At 37.3% G+C, this 27,964-nt stretch overlaps 1 pseudogene; it reads right to left on the bottom strand.

The window, feature by feature from the left end:
- Positions 1-23,460: 23,460 nt before the first annotated feature.
- Positions 23,461-23,935, bottom strand: LOC113915955 (annotated as a pseudogene).
- Between the last annotated feature and the right edge of the window lie 4,029 nt (positions 23,936-27,964).

The raw sequence follows: 27,964 nt of genomic DNA, 5'->3' as shown, positions 1-27,964 counted from the left end.
AATATAATAGAAAAGAAGTTATTAATACCCAAGGACTGTAAACATTTGAACTTGGACCAAGAAAAACACAAAATAATGATTTTAAGGCAGACATTTTGCCTGAATTTCCAGGCAGACCAATGAGTTATAAGGGTTGTTTGTTCATTAATCAAAATTATGACAGAGGAGAAACAGTGTTAATAGAAGGTTAAGAGCTAGAATTGACATGAAAGATCAGTTTAACTGAAAACAATGATTTTATAAGGGAAACTTGAGGGCCAGAAATGTTAAACGACTTGCTCAAAGTTACCGAGCTAGTTATAGTCAGGGCTAAAACTAAATTTCAGCTCAGAATTTTCACACAAAATCACTTCCAGGATGTGTGACTTATTTTCCTCACAAGAAAAATCTATTTGGTTCTTTATTCCCTTATTGAAATAATTTTTTTTTTCCCTTGAGGACCTACTGTGTTCCTAGCAGTTTGCTGGGCATTTGGGATTTGGGAACCAAAAAGCTCTTGGCTTCAAGGGACTTACACATAGTGGGGGAGCCAGGGATAGCATATGATAGAGGTAAAAACCAGAATATCAGGTATGGCTGTCTGGTAAGAAGCCTGAGGGGAAAGTAGAGAGAGCCGGGGCTTAGAGAAGGACTCTCTAATGATGAATAGATGCTGGTTAGTTCAGGAGAGAAAGGAAGCAGGACTCACTGTTAACTACAAGTACCTTTGTGTGAGATTTACAAAGGTGTTCCCTTTGGTAGCTATAGCCCAATGGGTACATGGCTTGGATAATGGATTTCAACTCCAGTCACTCCCTGTGCCTGAATTCTGATGTGATGCACAATCTCCATAACAAGCAGAAGGATGTTTCAAGTTGAGAGGCCATCCTAGGAAAACCTATTTGACCTTATACCTGTCATTACTAAGGGAGGTGGAACAATTCCTATATACTTCTCCCATTCTTTTTCTTCCTAACTGGGACTGCCCAATCTGTCTAGATGCCAGACAGGCACCTTATATTGCTTACAATATAGTTTAATTTACATAAATTATTATATTGCTCTGGTCTATAATAGTGTAGTCATTACAGGTTTTGTATCCTGACTCCACCAATTACTAATCAGCTACATGAATGAGGGCAGGTTATTTCTCCTGTCCTATAAAAGGCAGACAAAACATGAAGTAGGAAACTTATGACATTGTGAGGGGCAAAAGAATAAAAATATCTAGAGTGCTTTCAAAAGTGCTTAGCATATAGTAAATCCTGTATAAATACTAGCTGTTACTATCTCATTCGATTGATACAGTAAATCTATAAAGTCAGCAGTAGTACCTAATGATCCCATTTAACATATGACCTACATATCACTTGAGATCTCAAAACCACTTAAGATTTTATAAGATTGATCCAGGGTTGTGGAAGTCCAAAATCCTTCTTAAAGTTTTTTGCAAATTTTTCATGAGTTATATTCTCATGGTTGCCTTAGTTCTTTCATTCTACTCCAGAGATGGGTTTGCCCTTTCTCTTGAGTCATCCCTTCTCCCTCTACATCCCCTACTGTTTACCATCAACAACAACAGAAAGCTCTACAGTGTAATAGAATTACACTTTACAGAGCAAAGGACTTAAAATTGGATATTAAACCTTTCTCCTGCTTGCCATAGAGATTTCTAATGCTTGTAATAACTCACATTTCCTCCACACTCTCACCATCTTGCTGTCATCTTTCTCTCTTCCTTTCTAGTTCTTCTTTGACTTTCTTTCTCTTCTCAGGGCCCCTTCAATAGTAAGAACCAAACAACCAAATTTATCTCATTTTCTTGTGCAAAGAAACTAAACTTTCCTTTTTTTTTTTTTTTTTTTTTTCCTGTCTTAGCTCCTGTTCGCAGGATCTTTTATCCCAAGTGTCTTATCACAGACCTTTTCTAAACACAGGAAATTCTCTCCCTGGACCTAGACCAGCTAAGAAAATTGATTTTTCTTCTTCATTACCAACATTGGAGGAAACAAAAGCACAGAGAACTTGTGTGGATTGCTGAGAGTTACCCATGTGATATTCAGCAGAACAAGTGCTTGAACAAAATTGCTTTGACTCAAATCTCGTATTACTTTCTGTTGTCTTCTTATTTAAAGAATAACTATGAGATACTTAAGTGTCTTATCTTTTGACATATTCATTGAGTATGGATTCAGTTGAAGGCACTAGTCTAGGGACTAAAATTTTCAAAGATGAATAAGATTTAGTCTAACCCCTCAAAGTACTTAAAAATTTACTGTGGGCAACAGACTTCTTTATGGTTTACAAAGAAAATGACCCTGCATCAACTAGAGTAGTTTTGCTTTTGCCAACATTATATCTTGAGCTTCTGCCTAAGACTTTTGTTAAAGAAATAGTTTATAGTTTTCAAAAAAGACAGGAAATGAAAGAAAAAAAGAAAGATAATCATTGATAGGTCAGTGTAGAAGTCCTTTGGTTTACCATTACAATACTTCTTTAATCAGATGTCCTATTATTTTTAATGAATCATTTGTAATTGATTCAAATAGTAAATTGATTCATTCCTCTTTAAATAAACCTGCATTGTTTTAAAACTCAGGAGAATATAAGGATGAAAATAAAATTAACCTCACCCTACTCAATTAATTATGTTAACTTTTTGCCATATTTCCTTGCAGTTTTTATCATAAAATACACACACATATATAGACAGAGAAAAATCTTTCTATATGTAACGGGTGTTATGGACTAAATTGTGTCCCCTCAAAATTGATATGGTGAAGTCTCAACCCCTAGTACCTCAGAATGTGATCTTATTTGGAGATAAAGTCTTTAAAGATGTGATTATGTTAAAATGAGGCTGTTAGAATGGGGCCTTAATACAAATGACTGGTGTCCTTATAAGCAAAGAAAGACGCCAGGTGTGAGCGCCCACGGAGGAAAAGCCATGTGAGGACACAGCAAGAAGGTAGTCATCTGCAGGCCCAGAAAAAAGGCCTTAAAGAAGCCAAATCTGCTGATAACCTCAATCTTGACTTTAGCCTCCAGAACTGTGAGAAAATTAATTTCTGTTTTTAAGCCACCCAGTCTGTGATGTTTTGCAATGGCAACTCTAGCAAACTAATTCAATTGGTATCATTGTTGTTTTGGTTTTTTTCCCCCTACAGTTTATATTAGATCATGAGCATTTTCCCTCATCAATAAAAATTCTTGATTAGATAATATGCCAGTATAAGGAAATATCATAATTAAATTAACTCTTCCCTATTGTTAGCAATTCAGCTTTTATTCCTGTTTGCCAAAGAACTTGCAAAGGTGAGAATTAATGAAGACATGGGTCCTTGAAGATGGTCTGAATAGGAAGCTATTGGGTTGATTATCTGGAGCGTAGTAACACGGACAGTTTATTTCAAGTAAGAGTGGTAAAATATGCATCACACTTTTCACTGCAAACAGTGTTACCTGATGGCAGCGGTACCGTGTTATCGATGGTTACCTGATGGTTAGAAGCCTTTCCTATGACTCTCCATTTTCATGATCTTCAAACATAGCTGCTAAGACTTGATTTGACATGAAACTCTGCAGAATCAACTGTCGCATTTTCCTTTTTAAACCCTTCATTTCTGAATGTTCGTCTTGATTTGGTTTGAATTTCATTAAAACGATAAGGAGGATTACTAGCAGGGACTTACTGGTTTCAGATTTTATCTCTGGATTCTTCAATCTAACAGCTTTGCTTTAAAATAGAATTTCATAGACCATTACTTGATCATATTGATTAGTTCAGCTTACTAAGTTATTTTAAAACAAAACCACAGGGATATTAAATCCTAATAATGGTTGCATATCTTCCATAACTGCTTCTCAACTATTTAACCCACATCCAATACTCCTTCTCACAAACAAGAAAACCCAATAATACTTCTCACAAACCTGAAGCAAATAGAACAATTGTCCATTCTCTGCTCGGCACATTATTTCCATGAGGATAAGCCTTTCCTGAGATAATTTGGAACTTCATAGAGTGATAGGAAGACCAATGGACTGTTAATCAGGATTGCAAATCAGATTCAAGGACCACGCTTCTCTTGCTAAGAAGTCTTGTGACATTGCATACCTCCAGTGACATCTTTTTAAGCCTCAGACTGGTTACCTGTATGGTAGAGGTAACACCAACAGTAGCCCACATCCCTCTCCATCCATCACAACTATTAGGGACCAAAGGTAACAGGGCAGGACCTTGTGCTTCATAAATGGCAAATGTTCGTTATCATTACCTGGTATGTAGATGAGAAGTACACTGGCCTTTTCAAACAGCTAATACATTCTTGTACATTCTTGGTGTTCTACTTACAGGAAGATGATGCATGGCATGAAAATGTTGTGAGGCCTTCCTAAAATCAAGAGAACAAGAAATTTTCTAGTTACAGACCTTCAGCATTTTCCATGCTGTCTGGGACCATCGCTCTGAAAGTTCACATTCCTATATGTAGAGTTGTATATTTTGTGTTTTATAAGGAGTAAGTTTTTTTTTTTTCTCCTAAGCATTATTTGAAATGCAGAGACACAACAAGCAACAGTCTACATTTCCTGGAGTTTGACTCACACCGTTATTTTTAGCTATTTACACTTATTTTTAGATACTTTTTTTGGGTGATTTACATGAGAAGTTAGCCAGTTCCTCTATTTTGGTGCAATTTACCTCACGTGCTCCTGACTCCTTTATATCAGTAAGCTAAAATAAATAATTAGCACAGTTTTGTTCATGTTTTAGAACTGAGGACATTCAGTCTTCTTCATTTTGTGTTACTAATTAGAAACCATCAGTACTGGGGCATTTACAAATTAGTTTGGAATGGGAATTATTCTCTGACTTTTTAACTGTTTAATGGGGAAGGAGTAATGAACTTTTTTTTAAAATATTTATGAAAAGAAGGAAAGAAGGGACTTGTATTAATGAAAAGTCTTCTTGGCTGTAAAATTCTCAGGTCACTGAGTAGATCTAAAAATAACTTGTGTTATAGAAATACAAAATAGATTTCCTCTCTCAATCTACTCCTACCAAACCTGATCCTAACCTACCACATTGACCTTGAACCAAATATAAACTTAGGTTGTGTTTGAGATATTGCCCATTTGGGTCTTTATTATAATTTGCAATTCCTAGGGATTTTTTTTTTTTTAATGAACCATCCTGGACCTACTGAATCAGTACCCTTTTGAATAAAACTACAGGAATTCAGAATACTGGAGACTCTGACAGACAGTAAACTTTAGGAACCACTAAATTAAATAACTCATTTATTCTTGAACAGATTCCTATGTTTGGTCTCCACCTACCTAGGATAGAGAGAGATACCATCCAACTTCACATTTATGTCCTATTGATCTTCTAAGGTCTGATTCCAAAGTTATCTCTCCATGAAATCTGATCTGAACCTTCTAGAGTGGGTGGGATACTATTTAATGGAGGTTCCTTCCACTTTGCTTATACTCCTTTGGTGGCACATAGTCTGTCTTGCTGCAGTTTGGGAGATGACTTTCTCATCACTAGAACTAACTTGTAAGTTCTCAGGGGCAGGAGGTGCATCTTTTCTTTTCCTACCATCTGACTGTGTGCCCATACTCATTATTCACCCATAGTCTTTTTTTTTTAAAGATTTTATTTATTTATTTATTTGTCAGATAGAGAGACAGACAGACAGACACCACAAGCAGGGGGAGTGGCAGGCAGAAGGAGAAGCAGACTCCCCAGTGAGCAAGGAGCCTGATGCAGGACTTGATCCCAGGACCTTGGGATCATGATCTGAGCCAAAGGCAGACACTTAACCGCCTAAGCCACCCAGGTGTCCCACACAAAGTTTTACATATTGTGAATAACTCAATAAATACTTATAAAGTGGAATTCATCAAGACTTCTGACTCCAAGAGAAAATGGGGCAAAAAACAAGGAACACTAATCCATATACTTCTGTAATTATTTAGAGAAAGTGGATTAGACTTCAGGTCTCAGGGCAACCTGAGAATCTTTACTAATTTTTCTTAATTTCAAGCTCCAGTTTCAGAAACAGTCTGTTCAACAGGCATGTAGAGGGCGCCTGGGTGGCTCAGTTGGTGAAGCGACTGCCTTCGGCTCAGGTCATGATCCTGGAGTCCCGGGATCGAGTCCTGCATCGGGCTCTCTTCTCGGCGGGGAGTCTGCTTCTCCCTCTGACCCTCTTCCCTCTCATGCTATCTCTCATTCTCTCTCTCTCTCAAATAAATAAATAAAATCTTAAAAAAAAGGCATGTAGAATGAGGTAATGCTGAAGAGTGTGAATACTCTTTAGGAGTAAGTTTTCCAGATAAAAATGTAAAACATCAAATTAAAATTTAAATTTAAGTAAACAACATTTGTGTGTATGTGTGTGTGTGTAAGTATGCCCCATGCAATATTTAGGGGCAATATTCATTGCTTATCTGAAATTCAAATGTAACTGGGTATACCGGGTTAAATTATTTCTCTTCAAATTTCATGCCACCTGGAACCTGTGAATGTGACCGTATTTGGAAATAGGCTCTTTGCAGATGTAATCAAGTTAAGATGAAGTCCTTTTAGATGATGGTGGGTCTTAAATCCAATCACTGATGTCCTTATAAGAAGAAACACAGACACAGAGATATAGAGGGGAGAAGATCACGTGAGGTGGATGCAGAGATTAGAATGATGCATCTACAAGCTAAGGAACACCAAGGAATGCCAGCAACCAGTAGAAGCTAGAAGAATCAAGGAAGGATCCTTCCCTAGAGCCTGCAGAGAGAGAGACACCTTGATTTCAAACTCACAGTCTTCAGAACTGTGAGAGAATAAATTTGTGTTTTAAGGCACTCACTTTGTGTCACTTTGATATAGCAGCCCAGGAAACTAATACACTGAGTGTCCTGTAGTTTTATGTTTTTGTTCTTAAAAATTTTATTTATTTATTTGAAAGAGAACGAGCACGAGCATGAGTGGCGAGGCAGAGAGGGAGGGGCCAAGGAGAAAGGTCAGGGAGAGAGAATCCCAAGCAGACCCCATGCTGAGCATGGAGCTCATGAGAGTCTCGATCCCACAACACCAAGATCATGAGCCAAGCTGAAACCAAGAGTTGGCTGTTCAACTGACCAAGCCACCCAGGTATCCCTGTCCTGTAGTTTTTATTTGCCAAATTAGGCAACCCTGTGGGTATTCTCTTCAGTTTCCTAAGAATATTCATTTGATCATATTATCAGGCATGACATGATAGCAGGATGTGTTGTGATTATAGCTATATGTTCATAAAACAGATTATTTAATAGACCACAATTTCATTAGAAACTCAAATTAATTGTAGGAAGAAATGGCTTTTTGGTAGAATCTAACATTAAACAAAAATCCGCTGGCTTTTTACATAATGTGCATGTGCACATAACAAAACCATTTAGAAATTCTACTAGCATTCATCTATTCACTGTGAGAGACATAACAGAAGAACAAATTTCTGCATATGATTTCCTGGGTCAAAGGGTATAGCAGATAGCCTCAGTGCCCTACTCATGTTTTCTTTGCTTACCCAGAAGGCCATCTGCGCATGATTCCCATACAGTGTGATGGTATCCTGACTCTAAATGGCAGGAGAGTAGTCTCTCGATGTGGTAACTAGACTACTTGGCATCATACGGCCAGATGAACCAGAGAGTTCATGATCTTGGAGTGACCCTCAATCCACAAAAGAATGAGAGATGGTGGGGTAAATGTGCCAACTTCATGAATTTTCAGTGGTACAACTGTAAAATACATTCCACGGTCTCTTAGATGGGCCCCAATGAGATTGGGCCCCAGTTGCCCATGGAGGTAATCTGCTCATCAACACACCCTTCGTTGGCTTCCCTTTCATCCCCGTCTCACTTCCTCACTCTCTTGTGTGTCTCCTGAAATCACATACCGAACAAACTGTGTCTAAAATTTTATCTCAGTATTTTTTTTCTTTCTCTTCATTTGGGAAAACCCAAACAAAAACAGAAAACACACATTTAAAAAGCTTTATGTTTTAAAATTAATTCCATTAAATTGCTTTCCAGAAAGGTTGAATCTGCATACATTCCTACTAAATGATCTTCACTTTCATGTTTTAAACCAAATTAAAGACTGGCCCAAACTTCTAATCCTGTGTGACGGAGATAACCCCTGGCAGCCTGATAGGTGTAGAGCCCTTCTGAAGGTACATTTTGTCATTAACAATTCCAGCAGCTGAAGTTTTAATGAATTGTTCAAAATACCTAACTCAAAATCCAGTCCTGCTTTTGCCCAGTGGTTGTTAAACCTTTGTGTATCCATTCAGATCTGATAAGTGTTTTTATTTCTATGATTTGGCTGGAAACCTGACATAATTTTAAATGGGACCATTTAGACAAGACTCTTTTCATTTAATCTTCCAAATCTAAAACATAACCTCTACTATTTTATGGCTTTCATTTTCTTAACATTCCTCATAGTCTCAGGATGCATGTGAACAAATTTTTAATTGACCTTTAAAAGAGGTATTCCACCTTCAAATCTTTTTTCCCCCCACCTTCAAATCTAATAAGTAAAATTACTGTTGATTTTCTTGTCTCCACTCCCACTAAATGTTTCAAGAATACTATAAGTAAAAGTTTTACATTACCATATTAGGATATTCATGTGTCTGTAACAATAAAAGAGAAAGCAAAAGGAGGACTCTTTAGGATTAATAAAGCCCTCTACCAACTCTACTCACATTCACTGAAGCATGTAAAAAAAAAATAGAGCAAACCAGAGGGGAATGCATTGGGATGGTTCTAAAAATTATTTTTTATCATGCTAGATACATTACCAGGACACTCCTCTTCAAGTAACTCAGATGCTTGCTAACGGGTTATTATGTTTTCCTTCCTTTTTGGGTCTTAGTTAATTCTCAAATAATATTAGAGAAAAAACATTGTCAATCTTCTAGAAGAGATCCTTCAAATGGCCTTGTTTTTATCAAGCAATGAATCCTGGGAATAATTCCTTCATGATTGATTAACAAGATTTTTTCTAAAATAGCCCTTAAGTACACTGGTACGTATATAGTACTTAACAGATTGTGCTACCAGACTTATACCATGCATACAGACATTTACCTTGGTCCAGCTCCAACAATCTTAGAGAACCAGAAAAGATGAACTCTTTTGGCAAAAATGAGTATGATAGGAGGTAGAGACAGAAACATCTAGATTATGTGTTTGTGTGTGTGTAGGTGCATGTGTGTGTGTGTGCATGCATGTGCATACATGTTTATACATATCTTCTAAGGCCAGTCAGTCTGGGTTGAGGAAAATATTGAGGTATCACTGGATTAGTAATTCAGGAGTACTTATTAGGATAATTGGTCAAAGAATGACATGTTGAGACGTGGAGAAATGATAATTTTTATTACTTATTTCATCCAACAATGTGCCTTGTCTTTGTAGGCTGCTTTAGGTAAATGAGTGTTGATGGTGGTAGAGGAATGATGGTCCATGACCAAGAAAATGAAATTAATTATAATATATTTGCATACACATACATTAAAAAATTAATGATTTCATAGGTAGGGCTGAGAGAAATCTGAAAATAGTAATTTTTACTAAAGAATATAAAAACTCTACTGATATTACTTGACTCCCTTGTTTAACATGTGTCTGTCAAAGAAAATAATAGCATAACAAAGTTTTTCTTTGATAACTTTCTCCAAAATTAATATGGGTAAATAACCAAGGCTTTTTACCTATTTTGTATTAGAGGCAGGAGCTATGTAACTTGTTATATCACATATACAGACACTTACCGTAGTCCTTACATGTCAATATTATTTCCTATAATTTTCATACAAACAGTATTAGAATCTAATACTCATAGTACAGCATGATTTGATGACTATTATCTTTAATAACAACTTAATTTTCCCCCAAAGATTTTATTTATTTATGAGAGAGAGAGACAGAGAGCAAGCAGGGGGAGGAGCAGAGGGAGAGGGACAAGCAGATTCTGCGTTAAGCACAGAGCCCAATGTGGGACTCGATCTCCTGATCCTGAGATCATGACCCTGAGCCAAAACCAGGAGTCAGATGCTCAACTGACTGAGCTATGCGGGTGCCCCAACAACTTAATTTTTAAAATAAAATAATCTTTTTTGGGAATATGATTCATTTTGACAGCTTGTTAATAGCACAAAATTCTTTGGAATTTGCATGTACTCTCTCATGGGGTACCTGTCAATCTAGGGTTCTGTGCAGCTAATTACATAATTTAATAGGCTGAAAGTGATGGATTAGAACTTCCAAGAAAGTTACCACATCATAATCTAGAAATAGCCAGATGATAGAAGAATCAGGATTCAACATTAGAGACTGTTCTTCCAAGTGTGAGGAAGAGCATGGAGTCATAAATATGGACAGGAAACTCTGGCAGTGTATAGGTGGTGACATAATTATGGTAATTAGGCTTATCATGGGAGTCATTTTGTCAAATATAAAAATATTGAGTCACTGAGATGTACATCTGAAACTAATAGGTTCCTGTAGATCAATTATGCTTCAATAATCAGAAAAATATTAGAAAATAAATAACAAAAAAGTTTGCATTCTATACCTGTGAACATTAACTCCTTAACAAAGAGTGCTCCTGTCCATTTTTGTATATTTCTATTCTGTAGATATCATTTTTCTTGAGTAGGGTACGACTAGTGCCATCAGGCAATCTTTGGCTGAATGCTTCTCTTGCACCACAAGCAAAGCATCACTAGTCAAAAAGAGCTCATTGCATTCATTTCAGTATGCCAGCTGGTTTTGCTCTTATACTATATATCAGTCAGTACCTGCTCAATGTTTTGGTCTTTTCTTATAATGTCAATAGTCAGTGAAACAGCTTTGCTGTGGTTGTCTTCAAAGGAAGAAAATAGTGATAGAAATTGTGTAAACTTAGGAAGGTTTGGGTTGGCTTTTCTTATTTTGGAGCTATTTTGCCAGAGATTCTTTCCGCTGTGTGAATCCAATAGTATTGATTTGTTAGCCTCAGAAAGTGATACTGAAAGGTACAATTTCCCATTAAAAAATAAAATGTAGGTACCCAAGCACAACTTCTTTAAGTTTTAAATAAGTTTGAAGTAAGTTTACCTTCTGATAAACCGGTGGTTAAACTATTCCAGGGGCGCCTGGGTGTCTCTGTCTATTAATCATCTGACTCTTGATTTTGGCTCAGGTCATGATCTCAGGGTCATGAGATCTAGGCTTGGGCTGGGCTCCCCACTGGGCATGGAGTTTGCTTGGGATTCTCTCTCTCCTTCTGCCCCTATCCCCAACACGTAGGCGTGGTCTCTTTCTCTCTCTCTTTCTCTCAAAAAATAAAGTAAAATAAAATAAAATAAAATAAAATATTCTAGCATAAATTGGAATCCTGATACTCTAAGAGCTTCTACTGTCAACAGTATCAGCACATAGGTGATGCTAAAATTGAATTATTACTGAACGAATGAGAGTCGTTTTACTATCATGACATAGCCACCTTAGTAATTATCAATTGTTGATAAACTTGGGTTGTAGCTAAAGGTCCACTTAAGTTATATATTTACTTTTGAATCTCCTGCTTAAATCAGAAACATAGGAGATATAAATCCCAAGCATCTATTTTATTAAGAGCTTTGCAGGTGATTTTAAATACAGCCAGGGTGAAATCCTATGAGAGTAGTGTCTCTAATACTAGTAAACTGATATGGTATGTTAAACTATTTACACAGTAAAAGGAGTTTTTACAAAATGATTAGACTTATTTTAAATTTTCTGCTTGCTCCAGGAATTACATTCATGGCTTTCACCATCCTTGTAATATCTGAATCTTGATGAAGTAGAATTGAGTCACTGTGTTAGTTTCCAGATCCTTATCTGGAACTTAAGCGAACAGTTTTCCCATTTGCTCTTATGAGCTGTTCTCTTGGTCATACCACAGACAAAAGGGGTATTTGCAATGGCTGAAGAAGCTGCCTACGGGAAGGCAACACTCATCGTGACAATTTTAGTGACATCACTATTTGATCAATATCAAGCAGAAGAATGTAGAGCAGCTGTAGTAACTTCAACAACTGTTGGGGTGAGATAATAGTTGGGAATGGCTTCATTGGTATCAGACATACCGTAATGGTGGCAGTGTGCATGTATTTAGTTTTTACTGATTGCATACACTATGAAATCCCAAAATGAGTTAATCTAGAGAGAGTGAAACTCCTGAACTTCAGTGTTAAGTGAAGACTTGGGGTTATGTGATGCCAGATGGTATGTGCATTTCTGTGACAGATCTTGATTAGTTTATATTGGAAACCACTGCTTTAGACTCTTTGGCATATAGAGATGACTTGGGGCTTTCGTCAGGCAATGATAAACATCAAATTTGACACATTTAAAGGCTACCATTGTGGCTTCAATTTTAACAGCATATCTGGTGATTCTGTAAATATGTTCTCTAAGAAATCCCCAAAATGATGCTGTTACAACAGATGGTGTGACTCTGCAATATAAGAATTACTACATCTGCCAGGAAGAAAATTTATTTTATCAAATTTCAGTCTGATTAGAACTGATGCTGATTAAATGTATACTTTTGACAGGGCCACACATCTTGAATTTCTATGTAAAATATTATTTGGGAAAGAGTAAGTTTGGCATAAATTTCCAAGTTATGAAGAATCTTTAGGGTTGTGGGATTCTTCATATTATTTTATTCTAGATAGGAAGGGAGCTTCAGTTCATGGTTATTCAAAAAGCAGAATGACCAACATCAACCTCTTAGTGACAGGGTCCAAGTCAATTTGAATGATTAATCTAAGAGTTAATAATGAATTTATATTCAATGATACTGATCAACTTTATTCTTAACACTTTTCTTCTCTTATTAGGAAAATGCTGTGTTAGGAGAAATAGATCTAAGAGGATAAAGAGTCGTCAAATTGTCCTGTAGCACAGGGAAATCTACCCTGGTTTAATCCCTCCTAAGATTAATTTCAGGGAGAATTCAAAGACAAAAGTACAAAGGAGGAAAAATATCTGCGGAAAAGCCTCTGACTTTACATAGCAATTACTATCTGGGACTTTAATGGTATGTCTTTGGGATCCAGCTACTATATATCCTGGCATTGTGGGTGTAAAATGGCTACAAATCCTTTGTCAATCTTTCCACTGAAAGATTGACTTGATTGCCCCTTCTGAGCTGGCCTGTGAGTGCTTTAATTAATAGAATATGGCAGAATTGATGCTGTGCCAGCTATAGGCCTAGAATTTATGAGGACTGGAAGTTTCTGCTTTCTTTACCCTGAAATGACACTCTTGAAACATTTCTTACACCCTGGACACCACACTGTGAGAACCTAGAATCCATGGAGAGCCCATGTGGGTGGTCTGGTTGATAGGCCAGGTAGGCTACTTGTTTTTGCTGGGCTCCAGCATCACCTGCGAGCCATGTGATGAGCCATCTCAGATGGTCCAGCTTAACCAAGCCCTGAGATGACTATAGCCCATCCCATGTTGCATGGCACAGAAGCAATCACCCAGCTGAGCGCAGTGAGCCTACAGAAATGTTAAAGATAAAATTGTTATTGTTTTAACCCACTAATCATTGAGTGGCTTCATTACACAGCAATAGAGAACCAAAACACTCTTTCATGCCTGAAAAGAAAGTCCTGATACTTGTTTCTGAACAAAAGTGCAGGGAATGAGACCTGAAATTAGGTTTATTCCTGAGATGAGTACCAGGTGACAAACTCAGCAAGAGCTAAGAACAAGTCCAGTTGACTGGCCAAGGCCTAGCATCTGAAGCACATGCTATAGCAATATAAGAATGGTTAACATAGAATAATAGGTGCCTCAAATGTTTGACATTTACATTTATATTTACCTAACATGCTATCCAGAGACAGTTTTACTCCAAGGGTCAGAGGTGCATATCCAAAGAAAGTTGTCAGTTTTTAATGATGATGTGGGGAAATAAATAATGAGAGTGCTAACAAGCTATGAATCATCTAGTATCAGAGGTTAACTTTATAATTAATTCTGAGCAAAGGTAGATGAGGATTTTGTGAGTGTCGAAAATTTATGCAATTTTTGGAGCCTTCCTTAACAATGCAAATTTGTGAATTTAGAATTTGGTTGGAAAATGAAAAATTATAAGAATGAAAAAGAGCAATCAAAGAACATTACAAATTTTGAAAAGCTGACAAATAACACAACTGTCAAATCCAGGAAATTGAAATATTTATTAACTTATTTATTAACTGCTTGGTACATCTCAATTTATTGTATGTTATTGTATGTTTATTATATGTAACTTATTATTGAAGTATAGTTGACATGCAATGTTATATTAGTTATTAGTTTCAGGTGTACAACATAGTGATTTGACAATTCCATCCACGATACTTGTTATTTTTTACACGATTTGGCATACTCTGTGATTGGCTCTTCATATGACATCGATGATGAATATTGTTTTCAATATTGCAAATAGGAAATTTATGAAAACTTGGTTAATCAAAATGTGTTTATTATCATTTTCATGGCTCATTATCTGTGATCCCAAATCCGTCACTTCTGTAGTTGGTTGCTGTCAGGTTTCTTGTTCAGGGCAAGCCCTCAGAGAACTCCAGGCCTTCACTCTTCCTTGGAAGGATCTCCGATGCTATAGCTGGCCCAGCTCAGTCATGTCCTCATTGTCACTGGTAAGTCTCTCAGCACCATCACCTCCCCATCTTGGGCCATTCTTTAGGGAGGAGGCTGCCATAGAGCAAGCAGCATCGAATTCACATTTTTCCCCTTACAAAGATAGGGTCTGGTTGCTGCAAGAGATCTACAATGGTAGCTTGTTGCTGGGTACTAATTAGAGATAGTGCTAAAAGCTGGCTGACCCTTCATGTTGCCCAGGACCTTAAAGGGTAATCCCCAGGAAGGCAGGAGTGTACAACACTAGAAAGTGCTGGTCCAGGATCATTGCTTCCTCCCCGTGTTTCAGAAAGAGAATGCCCTGGGCCTTGGGAAGTACTTGTGCAAGGAAAGAGCCTGAAGCTTGACCTTCAGCTTCCTGGTAAACCCGACTCTAGTCCTAAGGGTTAGGTTCAGGTTCCCTTAAATCTTTCCAACCTAAAGTAAGGATAAGTCTTGGTGGTTCTGCAGAGCCCATGCTAGCAGTTGGGAGAGTAAGAAAAATGAAGGAAATGAGGGCTAGAAACTAGAGTGGAAGTCAGTCAAGTCTGATGAAGAAGTCACTGCCTTTCTTTTGCTTTAGCCTAAGCAATTTTGGTTATTGGCTGTTCTCTGGCTGCTCTTTGCCACATCCTTTGAATTTGTTCTGTTTCACACATTTCTTACTCGCTTACAAATTCTGAGCCAGCTGAAAAATACACACCGGATTCCAAGACCAAAACACCACTTTTATTCTGCCAAATAGTTTGGGAAATCAACCATGGACTTGAGATCAAATTGGATCCTACTTCCTTTTCTGTGACTTGATCATTCACCCAGTCATAGGCAGAGAAGCCAGAGAACTCAGGTCTCCCTTCCACCTGTGCAGAGGCTACTTATAGTGTAGAAGAGTGAGCAATAAATGTGGGCTGTTGGAAGCTGGATTCCAAGAGCAGGTGCATGTGGACTGTGTTTTGATAGCTCTGTGCTCCATGAGCCAGTTTTACCAATGAGAAAATTGCTCCTTATCTCTTGGGGAGAAAATTGGGGCTTCACAAGAGGAAGAGATCATAAGATCTCTTCCTAATATTCCTGAAATGGAAAAAAAAATTGAGTGTGATGACAGAGAGGGAAAGGTTCCTTCTAGAGTGGCAAAGCCCATGAAGGGTCCCAATTTACGAATTTTCTGTCTCATCTGCAATGAACCACACACATTGCCTGAACTAGTATGTGTGTGCCCTTGTCAGCAAAGACAGACTGTTTCTCTTGATTCTTTGGAGACTGGAGGTGACCAAACCTGTATGAGATTTCCCTAATCCTGACTTTTAGGAGAGACAGTACTAGACCTCTAGAATAGGTTTCTTCTTTAATAATTTAGTTGAAATAGAAAAAGGTGTGTAGGTCTTTGCAATACTCCTGGCTCCTTCAAGCTCCTCAATGGAGCCACTATATCCACTTTAGGCAACCACTGCTTCCAGGACAGTGCTGGAGGCATCTGGTGCCTCCTGTTGTCTACTGTGCTTTCAAACTGAGCCAAGCCTTCATGAAGAGAAGCACAGCCTCTAAGTTCTACAACTAATTTAGGAACCCCCAGTAGACTTTTTGCACCAAGATGCTCTGAAGTTCACTTCAAAGGCTGTTCAGCTTCCTAGAATCCTCCTTTCCACCCCGTTTCCCTTGTTCTGTGGAACCACCCCAACACTTCTTGGGGTAAATTTCAATTAATGGCCCTGCTTCAGAGAAGTAGTAACAACTGACCAAGTTGATAATCTTGCAATTGTACATAACCTTTAACAATAAAAGCATGTACATTACTTTCAGTTTTAAAAATAAATTTTATATATTTTATCTCATTCCATCTTCACAGTCCTATAAAGGGATTATTTACCACCAATTTCTGATGATCAAACTGTGGTTCTACTTGGCCAAAATTGTTTAAATTGCAGATGATATAACTGTAATTGAAAGAAAATGTTTTACGGTTCCAAAGACTATGACATGATGCATGTGATCTCCAGAATTTTGTACATGAAATAGCAATATATACAAACAAGAATATTTATTATATCCTTGATTGTGATAAAAAATAGACTAAAAAAACCAAATGTCTATCAATAAAGGATTTCAAGATAAATTAAAATACACAACCAGAAAGTAAGGTAGGTCGACATGGAGCTTTTTAGACCTATTCTCTATAAAGTCTATTTTTTTAAAAAAGTGCATACCTGTATAAAATGAGCAATATTCCAGAAATATTTGCACCTATATAGTTATTACTCTGAGTGTGGAATTCAGGGAGATTCAGTGTGTGTGTGTGTATGTGTGTGTGTGTGTGTTTCGAATTCACTTTTTAGTGTACTTTGAAGTTGTGGTGAAGTAATGGGTGATTTTTATTTTTAAAAATGTTTTATTTTTGAAACCTTTGAAGAGTAGGACACACTCTTCATTGACACACTTTAGTTTGGAAAGCACATATTTTCATATTAACTAGGGTGAGCATAAGGAAGAGTGTCTCGATGCCAACATGGAGAAAGTTTCTCAAGTGTTTAGAGCACAGGAATCTGTTTTCTCTCCTAAAACCTGAGGCTTTTCTATGACTTTCAGTCTTCTGGAATTGTGGAATCTGAGTTACAGGGAACAGGGACTTTGCCCTGCCAGAATTCTTGGCAATTTAATTGGAGTCACAACATTACACTTGCATATCACACGATACTCTGTACCAAACATAACTGAAAAGGAGACATTCTCAAATATCTTATGATTTCTCAAATTGTAGTGATTTTCCAAGTTTACTACCATTACTTTAATACATCTCTCAACTCCAAAAATGTTCCAATCGTCTTTATAAGGTTGAGAGTATAAAATGTGAGAATCACCTATAGCCCTAGTCCAGAAATTTCTTATTTTGTCGTTTATAATTTTGAAGCGTTCTTCAAGACCCTTCTTTGGGCCTTTTGCCAAAAATCAGCAGCCCTGACCTTATATTCTTGAGAGCTAGAAGCACACATGCTTTGCCTTTCCCACTAGGGCCTTGTTTACTTGTCAGCTCTAAACTGGTCCAGGGTCAAGAATCAGACTTGTTCCTTCAGGTCTTCTAATTCAAATAGCTGGGCTGTAAATGAACAAAGCTATTGTGCTGATGAGAGGTCAATCAAAGCTCAGGTCTTCAGAGCCAGCAAAAGGAAGAGGAAATGTTTGTGTTCTTAATAATTTTTGTCTGAGGGCACCTGGGTGGCTCAGTCAGTTAAGTGTCGGCCTTTGGCTCAGGTCATGATCCCAGGGTCCTGGGATGGAGTCTCTCATGGGGCTCCCTGCTCAGCAGGGAGTCTGCTTCTCTCTCTCCCTCTGCTCTTCCCTCTGCTCGTGCTTTTTCTCAATCTTTATAAAATAAATGAATAAAAGACTAAAAAAATAAAAAAATAATTTTTGTCACAAATATTAGATATGTGACTGACTCTCACTGTCAAAATGTAGAATATTTATAATTACACTGTGGATTCTTTCTTATGCTGATAACAAACTGATTGCATTTATAACATTTATTCATCCTTTAAGGTTTAGTGTAGTTGTAGGACAGCTAACAGAAGATTTTAGTGCCCATCTTAAAGACTTACAAATGTTTTCCTTGTACATAATTCTAGTATAGGACTTTCATATTTTACACCATCTCTCTAAATGTGGTCTTCCCCACTGAACTGTAAGTTCTTGTGGTCTGTTTTTGGTTTTTTTGTTTGTTTGTTTGTTTGTTTGTTTGTTTGTTTTTAAGTAGGCTCCATTCCTGGCATGGAGCCCAATGCGGTGCTTGAACTCATGACCCTGAGATCAAGACCTGAGCCGAGATCAAGAATCAGACACTTAACCAACTGAGTCACCAAGGCACCCCTTAAAAATAATCTTTTGTAACATTTATCTTTTATCTCAAGATCCTACCAGAGGGCTCAGAAGTGGTAGATATTCAATGAATATTTTGATAAATGAATCTGTGAATGAACAAATAAACTAAATCTTTCCCAATATCTCCTACTTTCTTATATCAAAAAATCCCTTGGTCTTTTCCTCCATGCTTTCCCTCCAAATAACTGCTTAATTTATGGTAGTACCATTGATCCCACCGGGTTTAACCACATTATCTTTAATCTCAGATTTTTTCTCTATTGTGGTTGCTTTCCTGTAATCCCAAATTATTTTCTCCCTTATCTTTGAGGTAAAGTTTGGAGAGTATGTCATTCTGGAGATCCCTGGGATTCAAGAGTGCTATTTGCTATTTTGAGCCATACTACCAGTTATTATAACAGACAATATATTGTCAGTATTAACTGGTTTCTCTGATAAGTTCCTGCTGTGTAATTCAGTGCAGGAAATGGAAATCATAAACCAGTTGTACATTTTCATAAATATCAATGAATAAAATACTGGACAGTTTTATGCTCACCTCCAACATTCATTTGTATCTTTTGCCACCTGGATAGTAATAACCTTACGTATATATTTTCCACTATTATTCTGCTACAAACTTGGTATTTGTTGGGTTCATTTCAATTTATTATTCAAATGCAAATTGGACCTGCCAAATTTTGTATGACATAGCTAAAGTTGCAAATAATGTTTGCTTTCATTTTATTAAGGTATTGCAGATGTAGTATGTGGGGACTTAGTGTGAGAATGGAATAAAGAGCTCTGTCATTCATAGGGAAAAGAGAGATGTGGTTTGATTCTGGCCTCTCTGAAAGGCCAGTGTTCATCACCAATTATCGTTACCCAACTTGCCAGGATTACCCCAGCTTTGCTCTGATGTACACAGCATCCCCCTGCATTAGCAGAATTGGCTCTGAGCACTCCAGATGGACCACGAATATCTCATGAGCTATTCTTCTGGGGGTGGGCTGAGATGATTTTGTATAGTACAGTTCTCACATGGAACCACCAATCTGTGATGCTGCTACTCCTTGTCAAAGACAGATTTCTCACCATTCCCACTATCCTGCCCGAAATGTACTTGTCACATTTGCCATCTCACTTGACAAACAAAAATACCTCATTTGAATAAGATTGGTGTCATACACAGTAAAATGACAGGAGAGGGGAAGTTAAAAAACAAATCAAAACAAAACTGAGCAGTTTGGGTCTGTACTAGTAAAACCTCCCCTACTCTAGCACTTTTTCCTTTCTGCAAAATAAACAATCAAAACCTTCAGAACCAAATACATTAAGAGTTGTCACATCTTCCTGGTAGAAATATAGTATTCCAGTTACAGATGATACTTCATCTTCACCTTAGAAATAGAAGTATATTTTAAAGTTGAGTAGGTAAAAGTTTTAAAAGGGAAAAATATGGCAAGCTTCCAAGTTCCTATAAGAAAAAGACAGAGACTTTTCCCAGGCCTCCCTGTTAAGATGATTACTCCTTGTTTATAATTGCTCTTCACATGAGGAATAAATTTCTCTCCCTTCCCTCTTTCCTTCCTTCCTTCCTCTCTTCCTTCCTTCCTTTCTTCCTTCCTTCCTTCCTTCCTTCCTTCCTTCCTCTTTTTCCAAGAAATATTTTTTGAGCATCTAGTATTAGCATATGGTAGCCACTGTGCAACTCATGGTTCCTAGCTTCATTTTACTTAGTAGAGATTCCTAGTATAATTTGTCATAAATCTGGAAGAGAACATTTAGGAAAATATTACTTATCCATGGCAATGGATATGCTATGTTCATACGTATTAAATATATATATGGACAAAGGACATGGATAGACTATGCCTCAAATGGATTTGAAATTTGAAACAAAATTTGGAGATTATATACAAAAGAAAAATGGAAATTAAAGCAAAGTACCCCATTTCACATATATTAAGTTGAAAATATTGCATATGTATATATTAGTGAATATGAGAGATTATAAAATTGTTCTAATTTCTGTTATGGGAATGGAAAAATAAGTAAAAATCTTTTCAGGAAAAAAATGATCAAACTGGTGAAGAAAAATTAAGTGCTCTTTGCTGTAATTCCTTGCATTGAAATTTACCCCAAGTGAAAGCAATCAAAAGAAAAAATGATTATGTGTATCAAGATGTTGGATGGAGTTTTGCTTATCATACTAAGACATTATAATGTAGTCCAAATGTCCATTAATGAAGAAAGGTTAAGTCACTTATACTTTAATTAGATGGAATAGTGTACGAATGGAAAATGGTTATGAATATGTTTCTATTTAAAAGGTATACATAGACAGTACATAAAAAATAAAAGAGTGTGACATCTTGGGATGGCAGGACTGTGGGTTATTTTAAAAAATGCTTTAATTGCAGTTTTAATGCTTTTAAGGGCTATGTAATGGGTTCACTTTTTATAATTGCCATCAGTCTTAACTATTCAGGGGTCAAACTAATGCGTCTTCCTTTTTTCATTTTCTTTAATCAAGGTAAAATTTACATACAGCAAAATTTACCCTTTTATTGTATAGTTCTGAGAGTTTTGAAAAAAGCATACAGTCATGAAACCACAACCATGATCCAGATATAGAGCAAAATATAGAAAAAGTTCCATCCTCCAAAATTCAACTATGCTCCTGATAGTCAACGACTAACTTCCCTATCCCCAGCCTTGGTTTTTATTGCCCCATAGTTTTGCCTCTGAGAGGGATGTGATGTAAGTGGAGTTATAGAATATGTAGTTTTCTGACTCTGGCTTATTTCACACAGCCTAATGCATTTGAGATTTTTTTTTTTTTTAAGATTTTATTTATTTGATAGAGAGAGACAGCGAGAGCAGGAACACAAGGCAGGGGGAGTGGGAGAGGGGGAAGCAGGCTTCCCGCGGAGGCAGGGAGCCCGATGCGGGGCTCGATCCCAGGACCCTGGGATCATGACCTGAGCCGAAGGCAGACGCTTAACGACTGAGCCACCCAGGCGCCCGCATTTGAGATTTAAAAAGGCTGTTTTATGTATCAGTAGTTCTTTCTTTCTTATTGCTGATTGGCTTCCCATTGTTTAAATGTACCACCATTATTTTATCTGATCCCCAGTGGAGGGATATTTATTTGGGTTGGTTCCAGTTTGGGACAATTACAAGTAAAGTTGCTATGTAAGCACATAAGCATTTGAGTTTTTTTTCTTTTTTTTTGGTATTTTATTTGACATTTTAATTGAGATAATATTAAATTCACATGCACATGTATGAAATAATATAGAGAGATCTTTTGTTTCCCCTAATGGTAATGTTTTGCAAAACTATAGTATAACAGGACAGCCAGTATATTGACAATGATTCTGAGTCCTATTTAAGTCTCTTGTTTTAGCAAGCAGTTGCCCTGGTAGGTTTACCATGCAGGTCCTGGCCAACTGTGGGCTGTGTTTCCAAAGACAGTGTGATCTGTAGAACCTTTGCCATGTTGTTTTGGTTTCTTGATTTACCTGTTGCCAGGGGGTCCTGCTAGTTCCTGCTAGTGCTGCTTCTGCAGGGGAAGAGCCTTCCCCAGACCAGGTCACTGGGTATCTCTGGATGGACAGAGGGATCTCGGGGCCCTGGGAACTAAGAGGCCTCCTAGACGAGGCTGTTTGAATGTGACTGGTACTCTTCTGACTATTCTGCCTGCCTACCCCATTATTTATGGGTTTTAGTGTGAAAAAAGATTTTCATTTCACTTGGGTAAATAAATACCAAGGAGAAAATTGCTCGGTCATATGGAAGTATATGTTTATTTTATAAGAAACTACCAAAATGTTTTCCAAAGTGATGTACTATTTTTGCATTCCTACCAGACGTATATGAGAGTTGTAGTGGTTCCACATCCTCACCAGCACTCTGTATTCATTTTAGTTTAGCCATTACAATGCAAGTATAGTGGTTTCTCATTTTGTTTTTAATTTGTACTTCCCTACTTACTAAAGATATTAAGTGTTTAAAGTGCTTGCTTCACATCCTTATATCTTCTTTGGTGAAATTCCTTTTCAAATCCTTTACCCATTTATTATTATTCTATTATTACTTACTTTTGAGAGTTATTAATATTATTTGGATACCAGCCCTTTATCAGTGGGTTGCAAATACTTTGAGAGCTTGTCTTTTTTTTAATTATTTATTTAGAGAGAGAGCACATGAGTGAGGAGAGGGGCAGAGGAAGAGGGAGAGAGAGAATCCTAACAGACTCCAGTGAGCGTGGAGTGGGTCGGGAGGTCTCAATCTTACTACCCCAGATCACTACCCCAGCAGAAATCAAGAATCTGGTGCTCAACCGACTGAGCCACCCAGGTGTCCTTATGCCTTGTCTTTTTATTGTTTAATCTTGTCTTTTGAAAAGCTGGTATTTTAAGTTTTGATGAAGTCCGATCTATCAATCTGTTCTTTAATGGATCGTTTCTATGATCAATTTATATTTAATTTTTATATAAGGCAAAATGTAAAAGTGAAGGTTCTTTATTGTTTTGCTTATGGATATCCAACTTTTCCAGCACTATTTATTGAAAAGACTATCATTTATCCATTGAATTTCCTTGCATGTTTATTGAAAAATCAATTGAACATATAGTTGAATTTTGAACAATATGGGTTTGAACTGCTTGAGTCGCATTATAGGCAGATCCCATCCCCCACCCCACACCCCAACACTGCAAAAAGCTTTATTGTTTCCAGTTGTCCACAGCTTGTAAAAGGACTCCAGGATGGTTAAAAAGCAGCCTAGTAGCTGCAGAGGGAGGTTCAGGCAGAAGCCCTGACACCAGGGAAATGCCAGAGGGGCCCCTCGAAGGTCATCAGGTTCTGAAGGCTCCTAGTCATGCTTGAGAGTGAGTCATACTAGTCCAGCCCACTCTGCGGGCAGGCTGCAGAATTAGTCAGGTGTTCGCCATCTTCTTGATGAGTTTCACCTCTTCATCAAGGAAGTGGTTCTCTAGGAAGTTACAGAGTCTGCGTGGGGAGAGCCTAGGGCATGCAGATCCAAAAGCATCTGCTTCAGGTTCTTACCCAGGACTATGGCAGTTTCCATAGCGTACAGAGTTTTACCCCACTTATCCTCTGATAGCTTCTGCACATCCTGGAAAAGGTGCTGTTGCTGGGCTGGTTTTGCATCTTCGAGAAAAGCTGGAGCCCTTGTGCTTCTCCTCGGCCAACTCACAGAAGTGTCCCATGCCCTCCAGAGCCACATTATTGTGGTGGGAATAAAGCCAACCAGAGAAAGGTTAAGTGTAGATGCTTGCAGATATATGTTGATCAAGGGGTTGACAGCAGCCTCCACCTGAGAGGAATAATTCTGAGGAATCTGGGAGCTCATGTTTGATTGGCAATAAGGAGCTAAGCAACAAAACAAAAACACTGTTCGTTGGTCCTGGAGGCAGAGGATGGCTGAGGCAACGGATTTTAAGTTTGCAACTGGAAAGAAGGGACAGTCCTCCATCTAACACTGTTTTGTTTTGTTTTTAAATCCAGTCAGCCAACATCATTAATTCAGTAATTCATCAGTTGCATATAACACCCAGTGCTCATCATATCACGTGCCCTTCTTAATGCCCATCACCCACTTTCTCCACCCCCTCATCCACCTCCCCTCCAGCAACCCTCAGTTCCTTTCCCATAATTAAGAGCCTCTCATAGTTTGTCTCCCTCTCTGACTCCTTCTCATTTCGTTTTTCCCTCCCTTCCCCTATGATCCTCTGTGCCGTTTCTTATGAGTACCGCCGTTTCATATGGCCTTCTTCACATGAGTAAAGCCATATGATAATTGTTTTTCTCTGACTGACTTATTTAACTCAGCATAATACCCTCCAGTTCCATCTACGTGGATGTAAATGGTAAGATTTCATCCTTTCTGATGGCTGAGTAATATCATCTAACACTGTTGAAGCAAGAGACAGATCTTGGGGATCTCCAGGCACCCTGCCTATATGAGGATTTTTTACAGTATTGTAAGTGTATTTTCTCATGATTTTCCTAACATTTTTTCTCTAGCTTTATCGTAAGAATATAGTCTATAATCCATATAACATACAAAATATGTGCCAATAGACTGTTATTGGTAAGGCTTCTGGGTCAACAGTAGGCTACTTGTAGTTAACTTTGGGGGAGTCAAAAGTTATATGTGGATTTTTGAACCTGGGTGGGCACCCCTAACACCCTCACCCCTCCCCATATTGTACAAGGGTCAGCTGTATATGTGTAGGTCTATTTCAGTTTCTGAACTCTCCATCCAGTTCCATGGGCCCACAGGTCTATCCTTTCTCCAGCACAGAACTATCTTGACTGCTGCTATATGTCTAGAAATCAGTTACTGTGAACCTCAAACTTTGTTCAGCTTTTTCAAAACTCTTTTGGCTAATTAAGTTTATCTTTTCATAAAAACTTAAGATCGTCTTCTCAATTTCTACAAAAAACAAACAAAAAAATAACAAAAAATAACAACAACCCTGCTGAGATATCTAATGGTATGGTCCAAGCACGCAGGTCCTGGAAGAGAGGATTATTTTTTCTGTTCCCTTCCCTCAGCTGCAGGCTTTTGCTGCATTAAGCCCAAATACTTAAGTCTTTTTTTCTGTGGGAGGAGTTAGGTGAGAAGAGGGTGGGCAGGAATTTGTGCTTTTTCCACAGCTGTTTACCTCTCTAACACTTGCGCAGGGTTGGAGGTTTCTCAGACCTCAGGTCCCTACCCCAATCTTTTTTTTTTTTTTTTTTTTTTTTGTGGAGCTCATGTGAGGTTTTGGAAGAATCCACAGCTTGTGTCTGTGGCTCCCAGGGATTCTATATTCTCATTCCCACCCACACTTGGCCTTTAGAAATGGATTAAAATTTTTACCTGAATTTGTCCTACCGTCTTCTTTGGCAACAGGCAGATTCTCCTGGGGCATGCAAGTGCTCATATCCTTTTCTTTCTTGGAAGCAGCTTTTCTCCTTACATATCAGGTCAGTTGTTTGCTCTGTGACCTTACTTCTCTGACGGGCTCAAGAAAGTTTTGAATTTGTTGATTGGCATTTGTGGTTGTTTTTGTTGTAACAGTGGAAGCAATGCCTTTTTCTAGCCTTCTGCATTTTAAACAGAAATCACAAGTCTCTCTAATTTCTACTAGGATATGGCAAAATGAGCAGAATTCCAGCTTTTACTTGAATGTGATTTTTGGATTAACCTGTCCAGCCAAACTGGCAGCTTGGAATCGTGAACAAAATCATAGCCACAAACACTTTATCCATTGCACTAGGACAATGAAGGCAAGAGCAAGCCATATGTAGTGGTTTCAGTTGCTTTGGTCAGTTATGCATAAATGTATTTTTGAAGTGAAATTCCTTATAGACGGTGTTAGAGGATGCTACTGCTGACGGTTTAGCATTACAAACTATTTATTTAATCTCCCACGTTAAAAATTTCACATATATCAACTCCAATTGTTACATTACTTTTGGGTAGGGGTTCTGGTCCTACCTCCTACAGATAAGCAAACTCATTCTAAGGAAGATAAAATTATATCCTCGGGCAACAGAGGCAGAATCATAATTTGACTTTAGGTTTAGTTAAAAAAAAGTCCTTGTTTTTCTTTCAGCTTCAAGGTTTGTGTAACCTCAGATTTTCACTGTATGATCATAGATTTATTGACACTTGGAAGAGCCAGTGGATTTTATTTTTTTTGGCTAGATTTAAAACAAAACAAAAACAGCAAGTAAATGAAGAAAAATTGCCATTTGGTCTCCCCTAACATAAGGATTGCAAAGGGGAGGTGATGGTTAGAATTTTATAATGATCAGGTTTTAACTCAATGCTTAGCAATTTTTTTATCATAATAAAGCTTTATTTATCAGCATAACATTTACCTCTGGCAGCACTTGGCCTATTTTCCATATTGGAATTGATTTTAATTCTTAATTTTCAATCTGTTGAAATGTGATAGAAGATTTAATGTAGATTTAGCAATTTTACCAGTTTAAAAATAAGTATAGAGATATGTTTTTAGTGAACAGTCAGAATGAATTTGCCATGAAGCTAATAAATACGAAGGTCTAGGGTCCCTCACTGACTTCCTCCTTGGCCTAATTTTGTATTAGTAATGTATTTTTTTAGAGCTTCCCCTGCCTCTTGCCCTACCCTTCCACCAGTTGTATAAATTTTAGCTCCACAAAACCGATACCTTCATCCCTGGGCACATTTTTTTACCCTTTCATAGTTTTAAGTATTTTTCTACCAGTTTGGCCGAGAAAGGTTTGAGATATAGTCTTATTTTACTTCTGCTTACCATAAAGTCTCACAGGAATCAGGCTGCTCTTTAATTAAGAGGAAATAGTATTCCAACAGTCTATCATTTGCAACAAGAAAACACTTCTGAAAAATGACTTTTGGCAAATAAATGCAAAGATATCTTTTAGGTAATTATCTGTGTTCAGTATTGAAAGCTTCGTGTTGCAAAAAATTAAGTAAAACATCAAGAAATGTTCAGGTATATTGCTTTAGAGATAATATAGGAAATGAGGTCAAAAAACTCTGAATATAGAGGAATGCAAAACATAAATGAGTTGAGTAAATGTAAACGCAATAAACTATTTTTAGGTTTTATCTTTGCTGAAGGCTTTTCTTTATGACTGATAATTTTGAGAAAATATGCTGTACAATGGATCAAAACCCAATGTAAAGGTAATTGTTGCATGTTACTTTGGGTAATTATCAAGAAGTGCATTTCTAACAATTTAAAAGACAGTTATGATGTACAGACTTCAATATACAACCTTGTTTGCAAGTGCAATTCATTTTTGAATACAAATTAAAATTTTCCTAACTCAGATAAGAATTGCCAACTTAAGTTTTATAGACTGAATGGAATGTGTCTGCTTTAAAAGGTAAAATCACTTTACCCACTGTGTGTTGTGAATTGTGAGTTTTCTCCCCCTGCAAGATGTTTGGTTCTATAATTTTAATAATATTGACCATATTTAGTTGATTTTTGTGATTTATTAAACTATAGTATTGTGTGTATTTGCATTTACAAATCATCATAACATTCATTATACTCTTGGACTTAAGGATGAAAAAACAAAAAAGTGAAATAGAGTGTCCATGAAGCAAAACATTCTGAATCAAAAATATACTAGTTAGATTATAGATCTTTTGGTGGTAGGTAATGAGAGTAATCACCCTCAAAGGAAAGGTTGGAGGATTATTCCTATTTGATATTTCACCCAAACAAATATGACTACATTTAGAACTGACTTTATTCAAAGAATTCTGTAACAACATTACCTTATACATCTTTCAAATGACATTGTAAGTTCTAATAACTGATGGGTCCTTCATGATGAATAGAAGATGGCAACTTAAGGAAGCATGTTA

The sequence above is a fragment of the Zalophus californianus genome, chromosome 1 (genome assembly GCF_009762305.2).
Source record: "Zalophus californianus isolate mZalCal1 chromosome 1, mZalCal1.pri.v2, whole genome shotgun sequence".
Taxonomy (NCBI): Eukaryota; Metazoa; Chordata; class Mammalia; order Carnivora; family Otariidae; genus Zalophus; species Zalophus californianus.
The sequence above is the reverse complement of the archived record's forward strand: the minus strand, read 5'-3'. Positions and strand labels throughout refer to the sequence as shown.